The sequence below is a fragment of the Pinus tabuliformis genome, chromosome 4_2 (assembly GCF_031772625.1).
Source record: "Pinus tabuliformis cultivar Carrire ecotype Pingquan chromosome 4_2, CPIR1, whole genome shotgun sequence".
Classification (NCBI taxonomy): Eukaryota; Viridiplantae; Streptophyta; class Pinopsida; order Pinales; family Pinaceae; genus Pinus; species Pinus tabuliformis.
The window spans coordinates 202,238,346-202,244,099 of NC_142304.1; the positions used below are offsets into that span (position 1 = coordinate 202,238,346).

Sequence of the window (5,754 nt, forward strand, 5' to 3'; positions counted from 1 at the left end):
TTCAGTTGGATTGTCTCCCTCCTTTCTGATATTCCTTAGATGCTCTCGGTCACCTTTTACCTACTAAACAGGAGCTAAACAAGATCATTAGGGAGGACATCTACAGGCAGTTCGTCCAAGTCATCTGGGTCAATCCTCCAAGAGGGTTGCGCCCAAAGATGGCTTTCTATGTTGAGCACTTCTTGGAGTTGAGAGACGGGCTCATTGTTCGACCCCAGTATACATTTCACCACTGGATGCATGCTCTTCGCATTCCTCTAGGCCAGTTCAGAGTAGGTTCTCATAGACTTCGGGTTGAGACAAACCACTAGGTGGATAGATTAGATAGACTTTGCCAGGTATGTCATTTACAGGAAGTGGAGACCGAGGTGCACTTCATCCTTGGATGCTCTGTCTACTATGAGATCATAGGAAGGTTTCATTGCTTGTTCAGAGATTCTCGGACCTTCGCCGACTTTTTCAGGTACCCTGATCAGAGATGTTTGGCCCTATATGTGCAGGAGGCTCTTAGGTTTCGAGTGCATATTATTGAGCCTCCTATCAGAGCAGACCCCACACAGAGGATCACAACATTTTTCAGGGTACTACCTTCAGACAGGGGCACCAAGAGATTGATTGATAGTAGTATGTATCCATACTCCAGATCAGTGAGGATCCATGGGACCTCACCTTGCTACACGATATCTCATCAGCAGTTCCATCTCAGATATGTTCCTGGGAAACAGAGTAGGTCCTCCAACATTCAGCAGCGTGTGAACCCCCCAGGACATGATTTAGTGGACAGTCTGCACTTGCCATCGGCTCTTCATCGGGCCAACAGGCATTATTGAAATTTCTTCAGCGTTATTCTTTCAGCCTCAGATGTTATGAGAGATGGGTCTAATCCTCAAACCTATTAGGTCCTGGATCTTCTCCGCTAGAGCTAGATGTTGATTTACTTCATGCGTTGTATCTTTGATTTACTTCATGCATTGTATCTTTTTAGGAGACCGTTTGGTTCTCCCGCTTTGTATATACATCACTGTACTCAACAGTTCCTTTGACCTACTTTGTAATCATTAGTTGGACATAATTATCTTATCTTATCTTATCTTATCTAGCCCCTTATTGATTAGACAATAAGTTGAATTTGAATATATTTGCAAGTTGTATGGGATGAACCAAATCCTATAGATGCCTACATTTTGGTTCAAACTTGTTCATTTCATCTGTTACTGGTATGTCCGAATTACAGAGTCTTGAGCACACTAGGCAATAAACTTCATCGGGTTGCAGCATGAGTTGAATGTTTCACAAACCCCACAATACCACTGCCAAAATATGGCAGCGGCATATGCCAAATGGACGCCGAGCAAGACTAAAGACTTGCTGTTTCGACAACCCTTTCTTTTCCGACGGCCTGCCGATAACAGACTTGTTGGAATTGGAATTGGAAAGGACATTGTGGGGGAAGTCACAGGACTTTGTAAGGCGGGGAGACTGAAAGAGGCAGTGGATGTTTTACCTCACCTCAATTACCCAGACTACTCTGTGTACGTTTCTCTCCTGCAGGGCTGCATTCACAACAAAACTCTGCCAGAAGGCAAACTAGTCCATGCCCACATCATTCTCACAGGGTTTAACACCGATGTCTATTTGGGAACCAAACTTCTCATCATGTATGCTAAGTGCAGCAACAGTCCATTGGATGCTCGCCAGGTTTTGGATGGAATGCCTGAACGAAATGTGGTCACATGGACTGTAATGATTTCAGCTTACTCCAAACATGGCCATCACAGGGACGCATTGACTCTCTTCCGCCAAATGCAGCAGCAAACCGATATCCAAAGTGATAAGTTTGTTTTTGCCAGTGTTCTCCCGGCGTGCGCCAATTTGGTAGACCTGCAACATGGCAAGGAGATCCACTATGACGTAGTAAGAAGTGGATTCCGGTGTGATTTGATTGTGGGAACTGCCCTTGTTGATATGTATGTCAAGTGTGGGGTTATAGAGGATGCACGCAGAGTGTTTAATGAAATGCCAGAGAAAGATGTGGTCTTGTGGAATGCAATGATTGCTGGATATGCAAACAGTGGACGAATTGATGAGGCCCTGCAACTTTTTCAGAAAACACCTCTTCGAGATGTGGTGTCATGGAACTCCATGATTGCAGGATATGCTCAGAAAGGCCGATTTGATGAAGCCCTGGAACTCTTTCACCAAATGCCTCAACGAGATGTTGTTTCATGGAATGCAATGATTGGGGGATATGCACAAAATGGGCTAGTTGATGCAGCTCTGGATTTCTTCCTGGAAATGCCCGAACCTGATGTTATCTCATGGAATTCAATGATCGCAGGGTATGTGCAGAATGGGTATGCCGATGAGGGCTTGAAGCTTTTTCATCAGATGCAAATGACAGGGGTGAAGCCAACTTCAATCACCTTTGCTACCCTACTCCCAGCATGTGCAAACTTGGCAGCTCTGGAACAGGGCAAGGCGATTCATGACATCATAAATAGAAGTGAATATTTCGCTGATGCCTTTGTGGGATGCGCCCTTGTAGATATGTATGTCAAATGTGGAAGCATAGAGGATGCACGCAATGTGTTTGACAAAATACCAAGACGTGATGTGGTCCATTGGACTGCAATGATTTTAGGATATGCAATGCATGGGCATGTCAAAGAGGCTCTTCATCTATTTAAACAGATGCAGAGCTCTGGTGTCAGGCCCAACAACGTCACGTTTGTTGGTGTTCTGTCTGCATGCTGCCATGCAGGCCTTGTGGATGAAGGGTTAAACAACTTTGATCTCATGACTCAACATTATCACATTATTCCTGAGAAGGAGCACTATTGCTGCATGGTTGACCTTCTTGGCCGTGCTGGGCAACTGGATAAAGCCCAAAACTTCATTAATGAATTGCCAGTAAAAGCTGATGCTGCTATCTGGGCATCTTTGCTTAGTGCCTGTAGAATTCATAACAACATAAAGCTGGGAGAATCTGTTGCAGAGCACCTTTTAGCCTCAAACACTAAAAATGCTGCCCATTATGTGCTTCTGTCAAATATATATGCAGCAGCAGGCAGGTGGGATGATGTAGAAAAGGTGCGAAAAGTTATGAAAGCCAATCAGGTGACAAAGAGTCCAGGCTGCAGCTGGATCAAGATCAATGACAAGGCCTATTGTTTCCTCGTAGGCGACAGATCAAACCCACATTTGAAGAAAATTTATGTATTTTTGGAGAAATTGTCTGTGCAAATGAAAGAAGCTGGGTATGTGCCTGATACAAACTTTGTTCTGCATGATGTTGAGGATGAACAGAAAGAATACACTATTTACCACCATAGTGAGAAGCTAGCCATTGCATTTGGGCTTCTTTACTCATCCCCCGGGACACCTATCCGGATTGTCAAGAACCTTAGAGTATGTGGTGATTGTCATTCTGCTGCCAAGTTTATCTCCAAGATTGTAGCAAGAGAAATATTTTTAAGGGATGCTAACCGTTACCATCATTTCAAGGATGGAGGGTGTTCTTGTGGGGATTACTGGTGACTTTGAGTCAATCAAAGGATAAATATAAGCTAATCCAAGATTAAGTTTATTTGCGTCATTACCCTTGCCTAATAAGCCAAGGACTGAGTATTATTTTTAAGTTTATAGAAGAGTTTAGCTATTGGTAATCAAGTCTTCTTTTCACCTCGAGGTGACTGAAGCGTTGCATAAACAACACTAGACAGGCAAGTCATGAACCATAGCTATATTTATATACCTGTACCTTTTCATAAGAGAACTGCTGAGATGGCCTCATTATGCCCCGGGACAAGTTCTGCAATCTGAAACAAGACATAGCAATTCTCCTTATGGAAATTGGCAAACAGACAGTGTGCTGAATCCGGTACAGTAGGTTATATACCTCTTCCTAGGCAAGCTACTGGGATAAGCTCATTAAGCTGTCAGGAAATTTCTGTAGTCCGAAGCAAAACGAAATACAGAGCAAAGCCTCTTACTTAAACTCCTAAACCACCGGTCAGCAGGATCAACATACATGAACAAAATTGACCCTTTTAAAAACTGTAATACAGGATGTTAATTCTGGTACGTTGCCTTTCATGGTTAATTCTTTTCTCTCCACTAAACTTACCTCTTTAGCTTTTGCCTGTAAGTAATTTCAAGCTCTTTCCAACAGCATTTAATCTTTACCTCAATCATTGAATCAAAACTTGCCATTAATTTCAATAAAGATAATTAAGTGAATTCCATTATAACTTAATGCATTTAAAAAACAATACAAATAACTAACCTATATTTGACCCTCAAATATGTCAAACTAAGTGTCAAGCATATATATAAATAAATAAAAGAGATAAACCTTAACATTTATTTCTGAAATTAAGCATATAAAAATAAAAATAAAATTCTGCTCAGCTGATTAAATTTGCCATACGCCGTAACAGTTAGGTGATGATACCATTAGAAGGGGAAGGCTGTTCATAATTTGCCTGAAATAAATGCAGTAATCTACATAAGTGGCCCAGGTGTACATAAACAACGGTTTTCATTGTTGTATGGGCTGTGCAAAGAAATCTCCAGATTGTACTATTGTGTTTTAGGAGCATAGCTATTTCCCAATTGTATTCTTGACTTGAAGGACAGCACTGGTTTTATGTTTGTACATTCTTTTATAATATAGAAGAAAACCAACACTGTTTTTATGTTTGTACGTTCTTTTATAATACAAAAGAAAGCAACAATGTGGAAAATGATTTGTCCCAATGAAAGAAAAACTTTTGTTGCTGCATGTCGTTCTTTGCTATGGTTATTCTATTATGTTGAATTTGTTACATATGTTGGATATTCTTATGCTATGGATTCTTCTCCATTCATTGTAGATTATTTTTTAGGTTTAACAATTGGTATCGGTGTGGTTGTTGGTTTCAAGGGGACAACTTTTTTGCCAAGTTAGGGAAACTTGCTTCGTGGAATCTTGGGTTTTTGAGACCCTGTTTTGAAGTCTTAATTGGAAAGTTACATAGATCTAATTGACCAAGTTAAGTAGCTCAAAACATCAAAACATACAGCATTGCTTTGCTGCAGCGGTGATTTTTCTAATGTAGTCAGCTTTAGTGAGAGGCTAGGCAGATATCTGTAGTAGAATAAATGCATCTAGATATTTAGAGATTGAGAAATCCAATGGACAGAAATTCAATATGTGAAAGTTGAATATGGAATAGCTACTTATGAAAAGAGAGTAAAAGGAAGTCATGATGAAGGAGAAGAAATTTGACACTATGAAGCAGGAGGATTGGGACAAGATAAATGATAAGATCACTTCCTTGTTTGGTATTAATATATCTAATTCTATGTTAATGCATGTGTGAATGGAAACTATAGCAAAGAGGTTTTGGGTAAGTTTGGTGTATTATACAAGGCTAAATGCCTCATGAATTTGAGATTCCTGTGCGAGAAGTTGTATGCTCTAAGAATGAATAAAAGTAAGGATAATAATAGGTTAGAGATCAATTCAATGTCTTCAATGCCTTGCTTAATTAGTGCAAGGCTATCAATGATGAAGTAAATAAGAATGAACAATGGTCCTTTAGATTGTTGGGAGAATTCGATAGTTTCCATCAACAAAGCTACAAAGGTATATAATCTCAAGTTGAATGAGATTGTTGGTTAGTTGTTGTAGGAGGAGACAAGGAAAATAAATTTTAGAGGCTTTGATGACTAGGGATAGCCCTAATAAGTGAAATGATGGGAGATCTAATA

The 5,754-nt window shown here is 40.4% G+C and overlaps 1 pseudogene; it reads left to right on the forward strand.

Annotated features, from left to right (window-relative positions):
• The first annotated feature begins 1,146 nt into the window (after positions 1-1,146).
• LOC149168821 (pentatricopeptide repeat-containing protein At4g14050, mitochondrial pseudogene) lies at positions 1,147-4,327 on the forward strand (annotated as a pseudogene).
• Positions 4,328-5,754: the final 1,427 nt, after the last annotated feature.